A 9,063-nucleotide genomic window follows, 5' to 3' on the forward strand; every position below is an offset into this window, starting at 1 on the left:
ACGGGAGAGACGCTTTGCCCGCGTGAAATTGACAAGAAACTCTGCCCCAACGGTTTAACTTCATCATCTAAGTGTCTCTTCCTTGTTCCCTTCCCACCCACCCCCCTCCTTCCTCTGCCAGTCTCTCCCCCACCTCCTTTCCGCCTCCCTCTCTCCCTCCCTTGCTCTACCAGTGGGAAGAAGATGAAAGAGAAGCCGCCGCAGCTGTGATCGACACCACATTGATAGATGCTCTGACAGAGGGGATGAGGCGGGAATCGGGGACACAGAGAAGGAAAAGGGGAAAACATAACACATTGCTCAACTAATAAGACAGAAAGGAAGCAAGAAGAACAAGAAAGAGTTGTGGCTTTCCTAAATACATTGTAAAAGGACAAGGGAACACATACTGGCAAAAATAAAACCTCCAGGCTTACCAAGAAATATAGGAGGAGGAAGGAAAAACTGAAGACTGGATCTTAATTATCGTTTTTTAAGCAAGATCTTTTTCATTACATCCTTACCATGGGATGCTCACAGAGAGCTATGCTACAGGTCGCTCGTGGATTTTCGAAGATACATGCCACCATGTGTGGGAACCTCATAAAGAATGAAAACCCAAGTAGGGGGAAGAAAAGGCAAAAGGACCCAGGAGAGTGAAGCCAGTAGCAGGAGGGAGGACGGAGCAGTCTCTGGCACCTCGGACTGCGGGCTCAAAGAGACCCTTGAAGATGCAAATCCGAATCCAACCTCAAAAATTCCCCCAGCCTCCACCGTCTCTTTGATGCATTTTGTACAAGGACAGGACTTTTAAGGAGATGCTTTGTGAAAATTACAGTATAAACGATGCTGAAGTTTGAAAACACATTACATTTTATTCCTTGGCTCTCAAACCCCCTCAGTTAAAAATCCAGGCAAAATTATTATACCCAATACAGTAGCCATCTGTAAAACCTCAGAACAGTAAACAAGAGGCAGGAAGAAACGTGTCTTCATCTCCCTCAAACTGAAAATAGGGAAAACATTACAGAATCAGACTTTAGCCGTACTATACAGGAATAGTCATGCAAAGATCCCTCTTCTTTTCCTAAGGGGGAATTTGCATGCTGCTAGACATCGTATAAGTAAGCCCTTAACAGTGCTCTAAACGAACACTCAAAACTTCACTTACTGATAATTACTTGATAGAGCTGGGAATTCACTAGGAAGCAATTTTTAAAACTATCATTTAAAGGGTTCAGTTGGTCACATACAGCATGGCCAGTAGTCACATGATAAATTCTATCTGGGGGGTTGGGGTAAAAGTAAAGGGCTAGTGATGGGAGCCAGGAAGAGTAAAACATTAAATCCACTGTAAATAGCTGACAGTTCTATGCCTTAGAGGAAAAACAACAACAACAACAAAAAAGAATAATCTGCTACAATGTGTAAGGCAATACTAAAAACATGGGCAAAAACCCAATTTTATTTTTTGGGTCGGTAGCATTATGCAGCTTCCCTTGAAGTTATGCACCAGTGTGAGTGTAATGTCTCAGAGATGTGAACACGTAGCTATGTCAGACATTTATACCCTCTGTTCTAAAAGAAATATGGGAAAACAAAGTAAAAAGCCCTCCCACAAATGCTCCAATTTGACCGATAGAAAAAGAACTGGAAAATGCAGTTTCACCAAAGCAGCCAGAGTAGACGTTCCTTTTCATCAAACTGTCGGGGGGCGGGGGGCACACAGAATGGCCAGAGGGTATTTTCTGGAAGCCAAAGAGATTAAATGACGACTCCTACATCCCCCACCCTCCGTTAAAGTGTTGCAACTAATTCGAATCCCATTTACTCCTTCATGTTAATTATCTGGACTCCCTGAGTCATTTGGAACTCAGCTCCCGGTGTCCTGGAGATTAGGAGCTCGAGAAGATGGGAATTTGGGGAACAATAACTAGTGGGAACTGTTTACTAGAAGGGCCGAGGGTAGGTGGCTGCGTTCTCTATTTTGCGGCAAACCTCTCTTCTGGAAACGTTGTTTCTAACGAAATCACCCAGCGCCTTACTGTATGTGCGTGCTGTTTTCCCTCCCCGTGGCGTGCGGGGCGTTGGCTGATTGTCCTTAGCATTGCTGCAAATCTTCTGACGAGGTGCACTTAAAAGGAGCTTGACTAGAAGACATTCACTCAAGTTTTTTTTTTTTTTTAAAGCTTTGTCTGGAAGGGAGATTGACATTTCCACGTGAAGTCTGCCTCTCCCGGGGCGGGGGGGAAGCTGTGAGACGCAGGAGGGGCGAAGTAACCCTGGGAAGATTTTCCTCCCTCCCTACAGGTTCGGTGAAGTTCCTGGCAAAGGCATTTCTATCACGGAGAGGTCTCTTCTAATTCGCGCGAGGGCTGCTATTAACATATGCAACCGCCTCTTCGGGCGCAAGGTCCGGGATGTGATGGGTGCGGAGCGGGAGAGACACCGCCGCCCGCCGCCCCCTTCCCTCGGATGTAGAGGCAGGTTGTTCGTGTGAACTCGGGCGAACGACTGGAGGTTAGCTGTTGCAGGTTCACTCCTTCAGGATGTGGGTTTCAGGGGGCGTTTTGATGTGATTTAATTCCGACCGTGAAACAATTGCTAGGGGCTGGCTGGCTTGCTGTTGGTTTTCCCTCTTTTGGTGGCTTTGGTTGGTTGGGGTTTAGTTTGGGAGCGAACTGTGACTTGTTTTCTATCAACACTTCCTTCTGCGCCTGGCGTCGTCCCCCGCGTTGCGCGTGGACGGGCGAGGCGCCCACTCTGCGCCGGAACAGAGGAGAGGGGGCTGCAAAGACGGTTCTCGAAACCTGCAGAGTAAACGCGGTCCAGCCCCCGCGGGTGCGGACTGGGGAACTAGGAGGTTGACCCACACCAATACCGGAGACCCCTCCTCCCCGCCGGGGGTGGGGGGCGGATTTTGCTGTCGAGTCGAGTCAGCTACAGACACTCAAGTGAGTCCTTAATTACAGGGAGGAGAGAAAAGCGCGGTGCCCTTCAGAGCCCTCTCCGCCTCCTCAGCCCTAAGCCCCCGCCCGGGCTCCGGGTCTCCCCCTTTGTGTGGCCTGGACTCTCTCCCAGCTACAACTTTGGTGGGATCCCAGAGGAAGGAGGTGGCGGGGGCCTACGGAAGAGAATGCTGGAAGAGAGAGAAGCGTGAAGGGCTGGAAAAACGAATAATGTGATTCCAGGGATGGAACTCCGGCACCCCCGATCTCCCACCCCAGTGTCACCAGGGGACTAAAGCTGTGGGCATCTTCAGTTTAACGGACTTCTCGGAAAGGGGAGGGGGATGGCGAGGGAAACGGCAGTTTGTGTCCCAGGGGTTCTTCCGCCTGTTCTTGCTTCCTCCTAAGACAAACAAACTCAACCCCCCACCCGCCGGGGTAACCGAGAACTCAGGGGACCGTGAAAATGTCGTTCCCAAATCTGGCCGCCTGCGGACGCCGGGCTTCCGTGGGGCCGGCGCCCCTTGGCGCCCGCAGCTCCGCGCAGCCTCGCGGGGTCCGCCCACGGAGCCCTCCGGTGGCATCTCCCGTGCTCGGGCGGGCCGTGCGCAGGGTCCGCGTCTCGCTGGGGTGGGTGTGGGAGCCCTCCCACGGCCCACGAGGGAGGGCCACACCCCACCCTACAGTCTGTGGTCTCGGCCGGCCGACCCTCTGCCAAGCTGGAGGCGAGGGCTCACGTCACGGGGGCGCCCAGAGGGAGAGGAGGCAAGCTGGGGTGTTCAAGGACTGGAACGAGCGGACGCGGAGTGGGCTTAGAGGAGGGGCACGGGCCAGAGAGAGCCCCGCCACGCGCCCGCACCGCTCGGCTCCGCGACGGGAGCCCCCATCAACCCCCCTCGGGGACTCGGGCTCCCGCACAGAGAAGCCGGCGTTACGTCTGGGGATCCCCAGAGTGGAATGGAATGGAATGGATGTGGGAGCTGGAATACATTTGCGGGCAGCAGGACGGCTCGCCTAGTGGGCTGGACGTGAAATGCTTTTTCCTCCTTTCTGAAAACTTTCCTCAGGCGTCTCAACTTGGCGTGCGGACCAGCTGCCGGCTGGTAGCGCGAAAGCCGCGGCCAGCCCTTCGGCCCTTTTCCTTCGCCGCTGGTCCTCCTTCACCCGCCCTCAGGCCGGGGACGCGCGCGCAGCGCCCGCGCAAAAAGGCCGATTGCGCGCGCGAGCCGCACCTTATATCCGCGGAGGGCGGCGCCTGCGCAGGGCCCGGCGCGGCGGCGCAGCCTTTGAAGTCTTGGCGGCTGCCGCTTTCATCCTTTCTTTTTTCCCTTGCAGGCCCCTTTGTGTGACTAAATTTGGCAAGAATATGGATCCGAGCCAGTCTTTCCACGTGTGCTCCCAGCTCCCAGCTGAGAAGGCCAAGGGTTCTCTTCCGGGTAAGGAGACAGGGAGAAAGATCAAAGAGTTTGGGGAGCTGGATCTGAAATGTGAATTGAAAATAAAAATCAAGCCTGGACAGATTCCAGTTTCTAAAGCAAAACCAACCCTCAACAGAGGCCGTCTCGCTAGGACTCTCGTTCTGCCTCGGCTTCCTGTACTCTTTCTTTCCCGCAACCATTCTTGAGCACATGGAGTAGAATAAAGAGGACATAGGGAAACAGTTTCTCCGGATTTTGTTTTGCAGTAATTTTATTACGGAAAATATCTTGTTCGTAATTACCGTTATGTGAATCCGAATTTCTTCAGCCATAAATATTGTTTTATTTCAGTATGTTTCACACTTTATTCTGCGGCCGCATGTGGGAAGAGAACGTGGACACACACGTGTGCACACGTTCGTTGTGCAGAGTGCTGCTTTTTCTACACACCCTACGGTGTGCCACGTAGTTTTCCTTACCAAAGCACTCACTAATCACGGCTGGTCTCTATGATTTGAAATCCTGTTATTGACCGACTTTGGAAAGCTTTTCTGACTCGCTGAGTAGCCAGAAGTGGCCTGTCTTTATGGCAAAAACACAAAAACAAAAAAACACCCTCTAAGGCCTCTTCTTGAATAGACTTTTTCAGCAATGTTCTGTTGTTTCACAAGTAACCGATATAAAGAGACAGCTTTACAATAGCGTAATGCAAAGGGTCGGAAATCCTGCGTTGAAGGTGGGCGCCATCACTTCCTCGCATGCTGTGGTGACCTCAGGCAAACCATTAAACCTTGTCCAGATCTCAGTTTCCTTTCTGCAATATAGGTGTACTAAGAGCCTACATAACAAGGCTGTTGTAATAATTCAGTGAGATCATGCATATAAAAATATGTACAAATGTGGGTATGAAGCAAAGACGATTCTTAAGGAGACCTGTAAGTTTTGAACAAAAAACTTCTAAAGCACTAGGAATCTTTACCACAGGAGCAAATGGCAATGGTTTCACACTCAGACATCCACTGTTGAGTTACAAAGGCACCAAAATCACCTTGGCGTTTGTTATCCCCAGAGTGAGTGTGATGGCAGAAAGAACATTCCAGGAAGAGAGGGAATGTGCCTTAACTCTTCCTCATGTGTACGATGGACTCTTAACGCATTGATAAATTGCTGAGGAAAAATGGCACTGTGTGTGGGATATTTTTGTGAGGCATTTGGCACAGCTCCCGGTAACTCTGCTAATAGCCTGGGGTAACACGGTGGCCTGTGAAAGGAGCAACATGTATATGGGGGAAATACTCAAAAACAACAACAGAAATACAGACCCAAGGAGAGTGACTAGAAAGGTGTATCAGAGGTGTTCCTTGGGACACCAGAACTTACGTTTCAGAACAGAATGTGATTACATATCTTAGATGGAGGCATCTCAAGTTTACAGGGCAATAAAGATTATGGCTCGGGCTGGCTGTGAAGTGACAGGAGAGCCATATGTGTAGCACTTTGGGCGTTTAGCTGAGTGTGCTTCATGCATGACCCTTTCTAACCTAAGGTAACCCCATGGACGGAGTCATTTCCTGGGCTCTACCTCCCAGTATAAACTTTTCACTGTGACCTGCGTACAGAGTGATGAAAGCAGGAGTAAGGGGTGGTGTCCAGTGTTCCAGTCCTCTGTTACTGGGGCCCAAGGCTGCCCAGGTACAGGATCCTCCCGAGATGTTCCAGCTCTTTCCACCGTCTCTGCTAGCAGCAACAAGCAGATTTCGCAAACAGTGTTGAAGGGACTTTCTAGCAATGTGGAGGTGGGGTGGGGGGCACTTAGGAGAGGGAAACCTTCCAGTTTTAACATAGCTTTTCCCCAAAGTCCCAGATGAGATGTGAATGCTGAACAAGTTCACTGGTCAACTTCAGTCCTTCCTTTCACTCTTCTTTATAGACGCAGCCATTTTGATTATTCTTGGCTGAAAGAGGGACATGGGCCAAGGCGCCAAGGGTTCTGTCTTATTTTGGGGGGACAGTAGGGAGGCCCTGAAAATACTCAGGGAAAACCTGGGGCCCTCTGGAAGTAAATAAATTCTCTGAAGGGGGTGCGTGGCTAAAGGATTTTCTTACTTTTGTAAATTTGTTTCCTCAGTGAATATGGTAATAGGGGTGTTTCTTGAATCATGGTAAATGTACCTCTTAAGATGGATGGCCTGTGTAGTCTTCTCAGGCTCCCTGGGCTGTAGGAGCAGGGCTCCGGGCTCTTGTCAGCACTGGGCCAGCACCTAATCCCTGGTTTGAGGCTAGAAGCCAAAGCCACAGCCTTCTTGCCTGAAGGCAAGAGCTGTACCAACAGAGCCATATGGAGATTAATGCAGAACAAGGTCATTAGTCTCATTGTTTATCCAGTTACTCGCAGCATAGATTTGTGTAAATTTCAGCTACAGTGGTTGCAGCCTGCCTTTGATGTGTAATCTGTACATTTTAGTGCTCCAGCAAAGTGCCTGACTGACAGGAACTACATCCAATGCCCAGAAAACACATCTACACAGGCACAGTGAAGCATGGAGCTGAACAATTTTCCAGTGAGTTCCATCAAAGTAAATACACCAACCTGGAGGGTCAGGATTGAGCCTCCTTTTTTTATCAAGACATGACTTTTGGGGTTCCTTGTGATTGATTTTTATTTGTTTTCATTTGAAACTGGGTACCTACTTTACACCTTCATTTACCTCTCAGAGGAGGAAGGACTTGACCTACATAACATTTGACCTTGCGGATGCTTTCTTTATTTGAAGTACTTCTGTCTGGAGAAACAGACTGATGGTGCAGAGTTATCCAGACTAATTTATACATTTATCCAAGACACAGCTTCTAGTTCTTTCCTTAACTCTCTCTTGAGTGTGCAGCTATGCTTAAATTAAACTCAGAATTAGCAATTATGAGAGTAGCTCAGAAGGTAGACAGAGCCAGCGCAGATAGTTTAGGCTACAAAATTGTCATCTGGCTCAACGAAATACTTTTCTTTGGCAAAAACAAAGCTAATTTGCTTGATCTGAATCTTACTTAAAGGTCCTGCCATCCCATTCTGCCAATTACAGATCTCAAGTTCACTTCCCTTAGGTTCAATTGGCAGAAAGCAAAGGACAGAGATAAGTTACTGTCCTATGAAGTTTGACGGTGATTTTTGACTGCCAATTCAGATAACTCTACAGACTCAAAATATATTTCGAGGCTTAAATTATCCAGATATTTGACCTTTGCTGTTCAGATTCTCTGGATAATTTTTAGATTATTTTACTTTGTATCGCAGGAACAGCAAATCTCCAGTGGCTGAGTCAGACAGGCCTCGTAAGATCTCTCTTGCGCTACTGCCTCCTGACTGGTCTCTGGCTTCCACTCTTGCTGGGTTCCACACATGCCCCACAGCAGCCCACGCGTCACAGACCAGCCAAAGCCATCCTCGAACATTTCCTAGTCGTGGTGACTTCCAAGTCGCTACGTGAGCTGGCTCTTGACTTCTTCTACTCCTCGTTCACTGTTCTCTACCACCACTGGCTCTCCTGCTCTTCCCCCAGGGTATAGAGTGCACACACACACACCCCTTGGTCATTTACTTGTCGCTTCTGCCCAGAAGCTCCTGGCCAGGTCGATATTCGCAGGACTCACTTTTTCACTTCATGTTTCTACTCAGACGACAACTCCTTCTCAGACCTTGTTATCTAAAAAACAGCCCACTCCCACATCACCCCAGTTCTGGGCACTCCATCTCTTACAGGCTTCATCTTTCCACACTCTCACTGCCTGACATATTTTTTATACTTATTACCTTTCTCTCCCACTAGAACATAAGTTCCATGAGAGTAGGGACTTTGTTTTGCTGTATCCCCGCTGTCTACAACAGCCCTTGGTGCCCAGAAAATATACTAGGTGTGTGTTGAGTAGGGAATTAATATAGACTTTGAACCCTCAGTTTCCTCATCTGTAATACTTCCCTTGTGGGAAGTATATTTGGTATAAAGTTACCTGGTATATAGTATAAGCACTGAGCAGGTAGTAAGTATAATTGTGTAGATCCGCACCGCCAACACAAGTATAATGCGACTTAAGTTTAAATGAAATTAGGAAGCTAGAAACACGTAAAATTAATTTTAATAGTATATTTTATTTAACCCACATATCCAAAATATTACCATTTCAACATGTAATCATTATCAAAACTTATTAATGAAAGATCTTTATTTCATATTAAGTTTTTCAAATTTGGCGTGTGGTCCACTGACAGTGCTCTCAGGTTAGGCTAGCCCTATCTGGAGGGCTCAGCAGCACATCTGCAGTAACACGATGGCAGCTGTAGTCCATCAACCCTTCAATGATACGTTTTGTCCAGATCGTCTTTGTATCCCCCCCAACCCCCCATACCTTGCACAGTTCCCTGAAAACGGTGATCAAAAATGTATCAAAGAACATTATGATAATATGTTGTTATATACTCTTTTCACGGCAAATATAGGCTTTCACCTTCATGGGAGGGTGAAATAAGTGCGTGCACTAGCTTGAGATGGCGGTCAGCATCTTAAGTGTACTGTAAACAGTTCTTTGCACGTAAGAGGGGCTCAATGAAAAGTGGTTCAAGTGTGTTGCTGGATTGTTTCTTTGAGTATTTTTCTACATTCTAAATAATAGATTTACTATTGAACCTTGGGAAATATGTAAGTTGAAGATTTCCTGTATTATGTTTT

Source organism: Neophocaena asiaeorientalis, unplaced genomic scaffold (assembly GCF_003031525.2).
Source record: "Neophocaena asiaeorientalis asiaeorientalis breed wild unplaced genomic scaffold, Neophocaena_asiaeorientalis_V1.1 scaffold534, whole genome shotgun sequence".
Taxonomy (NCBI): domain Eukaryota; kingdom Metazoa; phylum Chordata; class Mammalia; order Artiodactyla; family Phocoenidae; genus Neophocaena; species Neophocaena asiaeorientalis.